Genomic DNA, 10,647 nt, shown 5'->3' on the forward strand with positions numbered 1-10,647 from the left:
CTTCGTCCTGCGCGCCTCTACAGCCAGGGCGAGCGGCAGGTCTCGCCTGCTTTCCGCGTCCCGCGCCCTGTACACGAATCGTGTAGCAAGCATCGCTCGCTTTGTATCGTCTCCATTGCTAAATTATATCTCTATACTGCCATCTCGAAGCTCATCACACCATACAACAGTGCCGAAACGATCACATCCATTTCGACGCTAAAATGGAGAAAAGATGAAAGGCCACTGTCGTCACTGCGAAGATCCAAGGAGCAGGGGCGGAGCCGCAGCAGCCGGATTAAATAACGGGTCGTCCCTTTTTCGGGCCCGGGCGCTTTTGGTAGTTTGGGTTGCCATGCGATGTAAGTTCAGCGCTCGGCAGCGGGACTCCCCACCCACCTCGGAGCCTGTCTCATGGGGAACGAGCCGACGCTCTCTCGGGAGGTAGTCTCCGCCAGGGCTACCCCGGTGCTACACTGGCGAACGATGCTACCCGCACGACCAGGTATGACGGGGGGGGGGGGGGATACAATGCTTGTAGAAGCTACAATGCCTTCAGTTTGAAAAAAGGCTGCCAAAAAAAATTGGAGGGGCAAACACATACTCTTGACTCCCTGGCCTTCCCGCAGGGGGGGGGGGGGCTGACTGCTCCCCCTGCCGCTCCTCCGTGCTGCGTCACCACTGACGACGTGAGTATTCAGTGGAACAGTCACCAAAACCTGACGACAGACACTAGCCGATTAAACCGATGGTGGTAATCATCCGACAACGAGCACCACACAAACCACACCAGCTGTGCCGGACACGCCTACCGCGAGCGCTACGGTGCAGCCTGCAGCATACCTTACGGCTACCGGGCGGGGTTTCCGCGGCAGCTTTTAATAGTCGCGCACAACAGCTTGCGCTCTTTATTCCCGACGCGCTCATACCAACATCGTATGTTTGTCTCGATCCGAGCCGATGGTAGGTGGTGGGGAGTTTCCCCGACTGGCTGTCTCCGAATCAGCGGTAGCTAGTCGGGAGTTTCCCAGAGTGGCTCCTTCCGAGCCGATGGTAGGTGGTGGGGAGTTTCCCCGACTGGCTGTCTCCGAATCAGCGGTAGCTAGTCGGGTGTTTCCCAGAGTGGCTCCTTCCGATGCGATGGTAGCCCCTGGAGAGTGGTCGCTTTGTCCAGAATTAAATGGACCGCTCCACATTTGTGTGGTGTTTTAAATGTTTTGAGTGGTGCTTTATGGTTTGGGCCATACTCTGTATGCAGATATCGAAGATGCGCAAAAAGAGAACGTGCCTTTCAAGTTGATTATGCCACGCCTCATATTAGGGTTAATGTTAGAATTTTAAGGAAACTATTCAAGCTGAATCCGCCCCGCCCCATGTACTAGGTATTTGTATAGCCCGCAAAGCGGTTGTTTCGCTGATCGAACAAGTAATTACATCGCTCTTATTACATGAGACGGCACGTGTTAGGAACGGCATTCTGGGGCCAACACGAGGCATTCCACGCGGGGTTTCACGGTCGCAGGCACCGCGCGGGGATCTGTCGCCAGATGCCTTATGTTTCATTGACAAGGCATCCCCGCTGTGAACACTCATCACGCTGCGCGGTTCTGAGCAGATTGGGAAAGTCGCCAACATGCCTGGGTCGCAATCTTCGGCGAGTGTTTTTTCTCGGTGACAGTTCTGGAAAGGGCCTAGTCGGCCGCAAAGTATGCGCAACTTTCCATCGCGCATCGATTTCGAAACTCGCGTAGCGCGAAGAGATCAGGGGAAATCAAGTGCCTAGAAATCACCAGAGTGGCGCGGCCAGAGCAGACAAATGTTCTGACAGTTTTGCCTCCCACAGTGAGAACGCACTTACAGTACCCGCATACCTATACCTTCGCGCAGTTATTGCAAAACAAACGTGCAAAGGAGAAGTCATTGCGAAAGGAAGATGCGAAATGAATCGAAACATGATGCTGTAACTAAGGCATGTTTAACTCGGAAAGCGATTGTTTTCCAGTCGTACATTTTTACCTTTTCTCGACTTTGCTCAGTCGGTACCTGTTCCGTTTTGTTGTCAATAAGTGTTTGTATTGCTGAAAGGCTTCGCTTGCCAAATCATCAGCGCTTTGCATGGTTCCATCTTCATTTCTTTCGCCCGGGTTGTCCTGGAACTTGTTCCTCAGAATGGCTCAACTTGAGTCATTCTGAGGCTTATACGACTACGGCTTATACTGCTGAGCAGTACAAGCCGTAAGACATGTTCGTCAGTGTACATGTGCAAAAGTTCGCTTGGCTCAAGCCTCGGACAAGGTGCTTTTAATATTACGTTCCTTTACCGTGCAACTTGTTTTTAATGGATCCCGAGAAAACATAGTATTGCAGAAGAAGCAGGATGGCTTTTTAGATCGATCTTTACGATCTTCAATAATGCGAAATTTGCTCTTGGTTCAGGACACACTGCTCCTGCTGAGAAGGAGAACCTTTCTTTCTTTCTGATATATTTTTATTTCCCGGTCAGGGGACCCCGTACGCAGCACAGAAGTGATCCGTTACTTTTCGCCCTTAGAGGACCAAGGCCCTTTCCGTCGCGCAAACATCCTCCGAAAAATCAATCTTGAAAAAACTTAGACTGAGATGCATACCTGAGAACCCTCGACGTGAGTTGACTCAGATTCATGAAATGTGCATTATAGACTTCTAATTAACCCTCATATTTGGATGTATTCTGTGTGATATATCAGACTCATGCGATGATGGCACTTTCTAAATCGGCTGGGGGGGGGGGGGGGGGGGGGCGGCTAAGCCGCTGAAGTTGACCTACGCTTTCCCCAGAGCTAATTTGCTCCGGCATTTCGGGCGCTGCAATTGGTGTCACCGATGAATTAACCGCATTTTTTCCATATCTGGTCGATTTTAAGGTTGTGCTGATAAATGCTTTTCCATTTCAAGGTAACCTGCACCTGGATTTTTATAAAAAGCTTAGGATAGGATGCAATTCAAAGGAAAACATCTTAGTAAACCATCCTGTCGTGGCCAACGAAAATAGGGCTCACCCAGGGTGGCTCGAGGCGCAAAAATACTGTTTTGTACGGAATGGTGCGGTCTGCCACGTACAGACGAGAGGCTATGGATTGTTTTGTTGTCTTGATCACCGCCTGGTTCCATCTACATATGAACTGAACTCGCACAACCTTCTCAACAGACATACCGATAACGGGAAGGACGGAGTGGATTAAGGCTGGTGACCTTAGTCATGAAGTGTCGCCACAGTGGCCTTGTGACAAAGTGCGACCAACGGTTTGACACAAGTTGGGGGGTTGATATAAGTAAGTAAGGCCAGATCGTTGATCTTTGATATGAGCGAGTTGATATAAGCAAGTAAGCGTTCTGATCGGTCTCCGCCACCTGAAACATTTCTCCCGTAACGAGTACTGCTGTATGCTGTATTTCGGTTTATGGCTGGGGTCACCTGTTAACGAGGCCAGACTGCTTAATGTAGTTAACTTCGCTACCAGAGTAGTTACTGGCCTCCGAAAGTATGACCACGCGTCGCGCGCGCGGGATGACCTGCACTTTCCCACGCCTCGCTAAATGCGTGAAGTACAAACTGTCATCGCTGCCCCTAAAGCCCGTGAGCGAGGTGAACCTGCAGGACTTGTCTCTTTACTTTAAACATTCGCTGACGCGCGGACCAGTGACCGAACTACACGCATGGACCAAAACCTGCGCCCCCTCCTCCCCGCCTCCCGGCGGTACCCACGGCGGCAGGACAGCGGTCCTTTGCATACCAAGCGGCGTCTCTCATTAATGAGTTGCCTGTGGATGTTGGGCGACTGGATTCAGCAAGTTCTGAGCGTGCTGCCAGGTCCTTTTTTATGTAAGGGTTGTCCCGTACTGTTGATGTGTGCATACGTTGACGTGTTTCTTATCCCTTGTCGTTTTCCGTTGTTTATTTGACACGCTGTTTTATCTCTCAGACTGATGGGGCGTAATAGCAGCGTATGTGTGTGGAGCGTCACCTGATGTCCAGTACAAGTGCAAATACAACTATGGCCCCCTGACGTCTCGTGGCCGCTACCACGGCTGCTGCCACTGGCGGGGATTATGAGTTGGGAGTTCTCATGTCGAAAATGAGCGACCTTCAGTATATCAGGAGCCAGGTGGTAGCCGTTAAATGGCGTCATCAAGGGAGCATGGATTACATTATGTTACTCAACGTTTTAAAACTGTGTTCATGGTGAAATAGCTTCGCAGAAGTCAATCAACATCGCCCCAATATTTTTTCCCTTTGGGCATACACATTCATTCCGACCGAGTCATAATTATAACGCTGAGCTATACTTTAAACCGTCCCTGAACCTAAATGCACTATAGCCTGCCTGGATAGCTCAGATGGTTAGAGTGTCTGCCTCACAGTGTACCCACCGGTGGCAAAGTGGGTTTGAATCACTTAAGGCGCTCGTTATACGTCTCTGACTGGGATAGCCAGTGGCAGCGTCTGCGGTAACGGTCAGAGGACGTCGGAGGGCAAGGTGGACCGTGCTGAGCATTGCGGCAGCTAAACTCTCGCCGTCAAATTCCGCTGCAATCTAAAATTGTGTGATCGGATGGTGGGATCAAGGTTCATGCAACAAGCACTGCTTAGCATGGATGCTCTCTCTCGAAATACACGCAACCGGAATAGTGAGACTTCTAATTACATGTATCTAGAGTTTTTTTACTTGACTTTACTGAGACCTTTTGTGATCGGGTGGTGGGGCCAAGTTCATGCAACAAGCACTGGTTAGCATGGCTGGTCACTCCAGAAATACAAGTAATCAGAAGATTAAGACTTAATCTTTGAAAAAGTATGGCAGCCCCCGTCACAGCACATTGCAATTCGACTCGCACCATGACTATTAAAAATCGCCCATTATATCACTAATGCGGAAAACGGTTTGTATATCTTGTGCCTACTTACGCCCTGCGAAGCTGCCGTTTACACAGAAAGGCCAGATAAAAGCTATCTCACGGTTAAGTCAACAGTGACAAGCGCATTTTTTTCACACAATCAAGACCGTGGCGATATTCGGATGACCGTTCAATGGCAGAACGTAATCAACGATGATGGCAGTCATCAGTGATTTCACTTTCGTCAAATCGTGACTCTTCAGAAGATGCTCCTTTTAAGGCAATAACCAGGATCCAGCCAACGCCACCTCGCATTGGCGCCACAGAAAATCTCTCGGAGCGCTACATCGTTACCGCTCCGGCACCATTCTAGGCGACCCTGCGGCGACTTCATGGGATCGATCGGGGCAAAGGGGGGCTCCGGCAAAACGCAGCGATACCGCAGACGGCACGGACTTCACTGGACTGGTTGGAGGGGCGCTTCTCTGGAATGCATATGAGTTGAAGTTTACCGCTTGCGTGGCTTCGTCTCGCCCGAACCATCGCCCCTTCATGAGGTGGGGCGACATCAAAAACCACGTCCGCGTGGACAAGCCAGCAAACCTTCAGGAGTTTAAAGGCTCCTTCACAATTGAGATGAGATGCACCGCCGCCGGCTCGGTCAGCCGGGCAATCGGCCACCAGCAGCAGGTTCGGCTGTCGCGCACGCTGGATCACTAGGCGCCCACCTGGAGCATCTTTTGTGCTGGTGATTTGACGGATTTGGGATCTTTAATGGCTACCACTGTCACTGCTCGCGTTTTGCTATTAAATTAACGGCCAATTGCCACCGCTGTCACGATCGTGCGATAAATACACTTGCCATTGTTGCAGAAAACGCTCGTTATCTTTTATCTGGGCCGCGCTGCGCTTCAAAACGTTGCCGCATGCTACACATTTTTTCCCTATCCATCTGTGTTTATCGTGAAAATCTGCCTTTTTTGCCAACTGACCTTATACATGGGCGAAGAGGCATACCAAACCTGTCAGGTACCTGCAGGACATTTCTTACTACGAAATGAATATAAATTGATGGTGATGTGTTTAGGTACCTACACAGCATTTGAGATGCAATTTTTGCATTTATTTGGTTCGGTATTCCCTTTTGTGCTCACATCAATTTAGGCGGAAGGTGCCTATCAGGGAGAAGCATTGGCGGGGGGGGGGGGGGACTCAGGTCAGCATTGGGAGGGGAGGGGGAAGGCTTGCACCTCCCGTAGTATATAAAGTTTATTTGTGTATTTGTTTATTTATGACATAAGCATTCCACAGGCAAAAACCCAATTACGGAAGCAGTTGAGTTTTAAGAACAATAAATATACGATACGCACACAAACAAAAAGCCTAACCAAACACACACAAACGCACCCACACACTTCATGCAGTCGTACATCAAGTCATCAGAAGCATGTCCCACGTGCGTCGGCGAACCTAAACAAATCAGACCGGAATGACTCTGTTGGATGAAAAAAGTCAGTTGAGGGAGAACCGTGCAAAAATTGGTTGCAGGCAACGGGAAGTCGTGCGATTAACCGATTTCTAACAGTGTTGACCACTGAAAATGGCACGTGGAAAAGGCCAATAAGTTGAGAACGCCGGACGGGTATAGCCAAACCGAACATTGATGTTAGGTAAGCGAAGTCAAGCCTGTGATGATATGCGTTGCATAGAAATAAGATGTCAGACTGAGCATAACGTGCCTTAATAGATACCGTTGTGAGAAAAGCGAGAAGAAGCTCATAATCCAGGAGAGGACACCGGGACTGGCTACTCGAACCCAACCACATGAGAAAGCGGTGTTATAGTCTTTCGAACCGGGCGAGTTGGGAAACGGCAGCACCGCTCCAAATAAGACTGCTGTAATGCCCCCGGACGCATGTTTATATATGAAAAGCACCATTGTCCCTCATAACAACATCATCCAGGTGTTTCCTAAGGGATGCGGCACGCTTCACACTGCCGACGTTTACATAGTCAGAACGCGGGCCTGACCCAACGGCGGTGGGGTACCCCGGCGCAAGTGTCACACCTTGCTCCTGAGAGCTTCTCTCTTCGTGGCTTTTCCCGGCTGGGGCTGGTCTCTCGACCGGTTCTTCTGTCGGCCTCTCGACCGATCTCTCGACCGCCCCCCGTCTGGGCTCTCCCCAGCTGGTCTCTACCCGCTGATCCCGGGAGACCGAGGGAGACATCTGCTGGCTCACAGCTCGAGACGCAACCCATCCACGGTCGGCACCTCTAGTTTGCGACGATATACGCCAGGGCCAGCCGCCGCGCGGGAGACATGTCACCACGTCATGTCACACGCGTCCACCGAGTCGGTCTCGGTTCATGCAGATGTGCTGCAATGCCTGCCATCTACAGGAGAGCTTGTGCACTGCAACTTCCAGGTGTTGTTCGAAGGTAGCGCTAGGACGGGCTGCAGCGCCAGCGCCAACTGAACGACGCTAGAAGCGCTTCTTGTCACCGCCCAGACAGTGCTGCCACGACGGTCATGAATGAACTCTTGGAGAGACGCGGGAAGGGGCATCAACCAAAAGGGTCAGTCATCATGGCATGGAGCGCTCCCTTTGCGCAAAGAGCATCAGCGTAGAAGAGGGCTGAGGCACCAGGGGCGGTCGCACGGTGGTATGGCGGGCCTCGGCTGCCGACACTGGGCATGCCCCACCTCCCGGTGTCAAGCATGTTGTTTTCGTCCCCCATGTCAAGCCTCGGCCGCCGACACTGGACGTGTCCCACCTCCCGGTGTCAAGCATGTTGTTCTCGTCCCCCATGTCGAGCATGCCGTTTGCCCCCTGGTGTGCCCCAGGTCCGACCGGCAGTCGGCACGCACTGGGCGGGATGCGGGCACGCAGCCAGCGCTGGGCGGTGGTCATCAACTGCAAGATCAAGCGGGACGCTCCAGCTCCGACCGACCGCTAGCGGCTCGACGCTGTATCGCCTCGCCTCGTAGACCTGCGCCCTCTCGTCACGCAGAGCCGCGGTGTCTCGCCTCGCAAATTCATGCGTCGCCTCGAAGACTCATGCCAACTCGACTGGCAGTTCAGGCTCGCGGTGAATCGCCAGTTAGCCAGGGGGTTTAGATCACCGTGAGGCACCGGGTCGGGGCCAAGTTAGCTTTTTTGCGCACTCGAGGAGTTGTGCGATTTCCATTTATCTTTGCTCTCTTCTACCCGCTGAACCACGGCTGAGTCGGTTGTAAGAAATCAGATCTGAAGGAATTGCTTTCAGCCTTGCCTGTTGCATGACATTTTTGCATGTAAAGGTCCTAGGCTTGGAAAACAATGAAACGTGGTCTGACCGTTACGAAGCAAATACAATACTGTGGTGTACTGTATATTACATTTTGCTTGGAAACGGGTGAGGAAATGAGGAATGTGGAAAAAGGGTGTGGAAATGAGCAATGGGTGCCAGACCTACACCTTGTGTAGCCATTTAGGCTAAGCCTATGGCATGCCTGGATAGAGGTAGACACCGAAAGAGAGGTAGGCAGAATAATTGACAGTAGTCGAGACAGCCGGGCAGAGTGGCAGCAGGCAAGTTACATTCCCGGACAGGAGGACTGCGCAACCGGAAACAGGCAGTGACTCTCGAGAAAGGGAAGCGCGGAAACGGGGAACGGAGAGACGGAAGAGAAGCTGCTGCTAGGCAGTGTTACGGCAAGACACGGCGACGCGGAAACGGAGGAACGGAGAGACGGAAGAGAAGTTCCCGCGAGGCAGGGCGTCGCGTGAACAGAGGAACGAAGAGACGGAAGTACAACAAGACCAAAGGAGGGAATGTGAGGAGGCACCGGGAATGGTACGATGGAGGCTAAAGAGGACACGCTGAGGGACGGGGCACCGTTTGGTAGGTGGATAGTTGAAATCCCGCTAACCTTCACGCAGCAAACACATGCAAAGTTTTCCCTTAAAGATCGCTGTCAAATTGCACGCTAACATCGACAAGCAAAAAATGCAGCTGAGATATTCTGACCGAAAAAACATCGGAATTTGATTGAACTGAGAAGTGAAGGCATAGAGGCGAGAGCCTTCTCGTCTGTCAGACGAGAAACCAACAGGAACCAGCAAAATATGCTCACAGAACTTCAGGACTTGAGATTTGCTATTTACAGTCTTCTGGTTGGACGCGCCGCTCCACCTCACTTTATTTTACACCGGCCACCGATTACGCCAACTGCGTTCATTTTCTTTGCCTTTACGAAATATCGCCACTAGCAATATTTGGTAGCATTAACGGAGGCGATTGTACGACAAAAATAACGCGACAAATACAAGTATGTTCTATGTTTTACCCAGAAAAACCTTCCGGAGACAGGAAAGAAGGGGCCTGCCCATTTTGTGTGCAGTTTTCATTGCATTTCATTTCATTGCTGTCCTGGTGCGATGTCTATCGACTCCAGTTGGGATGCTGAAAAATATCGTAATGAGCATGAACCTCCTGAGCATTGGGAATTGTGCAAGAAGTTTATGGAAGCTCACAAAAACGACTACCCAGAAAGCAAGCTTGTCAGCTTAGCTCAGGTGTTTGCCAATATGGAGTTCCTGGGATGCAGGTGAGATGGCTGTTTTGCAAGATCAGAATTGTGAATACCTTTCAGGCTTCAGAGACATTGGGAAGTTTGTTCTCAACTTGTCAGCTGGATAAGACAACCATTTCTGTAATTGGTTACTGCAGTATGCTGTCCACCCACTCAGCATATCCTGGTTTAATTGCAGTCAGTGGTTGTTTATTTGAAGCTGTATTAAGGTGTTTTATTGCAGATCATCACCAATGAGCATTTGGCATCTGAATCCATTCACTGATCATTCATGAATGTTAATGTAATGTTACCACTCCTGAGTTCAGGCTGATAAAGATTTAGGTGTGTGCATACTCAGTAAGGAATAATACAGGGTGCTTTTTTAGTTAGGAGTGGGCTGTGCATGTATGGAATGTGCCAGACTGTGAAATGTGCTTGCAGGATTGGGGTGGTTCACTGGTGTTTATTGTCATTAACTGAATGTGCTCTCAGTGTAGTATACAGGTTCAAGAATGGAATATTGCTTATGATATGTGGATATCTATGTGCTTTTAAATGTATGAACAGCATTGTATCTTCTTTCTGATTCGTGTCCTCAATATTTGTTCTCATCAATCTCAGACCGTTTGATCGAAGTTCTGGAGTTGCAGCATTATGTTTCATGTTGAATATGTTTGTCAGTCATCACAGTATTATGTCAGTTGCATAGTGCATTACACATAGTTGGGCTTTACATGTGTAAGAAAGAAAAAGTGGAAGTATGTAAGCATTTTCTCAACCAGCAGCAGAGGTGTGCAGAGATGGCCAGTTTATCTGCATCTCCACAGTCATCTTACCTGTGTTCCCTTAATGAATGTGTCCTCAAAGAATGGTTCAAGGAGTGCTCAAGTGTTCATTGAATCAACTAAAATAAAGCTTTCATATGTCCTAGCTTGTAGAACACCCTTAACAGTGCCTCCCATTTTCAGTCCCTAATGTGTGACAAATACCTTAGAAGTGCTTGGTTTAGTCAGATGGGAGATCTTCAGTGTCATTTTGGTGACTTGAATGCATCTGGTCACAAGACCTGCCTACCTTCATCATTGGTGTTAGCGCGGCCAGCTCTATGCGTTGAGTTGAGAGGAACCTTGGGCTTCAGGTATCCCCAAGAGACAATGGATCTGGTCAATGAGCTGGCTGCTGGCGTCGTGGAGGACTTCCGGGAGCAACGCAAGTCCAAGATTCAGAGGACCTTC

This window comes from Pollicipes pollicipes, unplaced genomic scaffold (genome assembly GCF_011947565.3).
Source record: "Pollicipes pollicipes isolate AB1234 unplaced genomic scaffold, Ppol_2.1 Scaffold_2555;HRSCAF=2994_pilon_pilon_pilon, whole genome shotgun sequence".
In the NCBI taxonomy this organism is placed as follows: domain Eukaryota; kingdom Metazoa; phylum Arthropoda; class Thecostraca; order Pollicipedomorpha; family Pollicipedidae; genus Pollicipes; species Pollicipes pollicipes.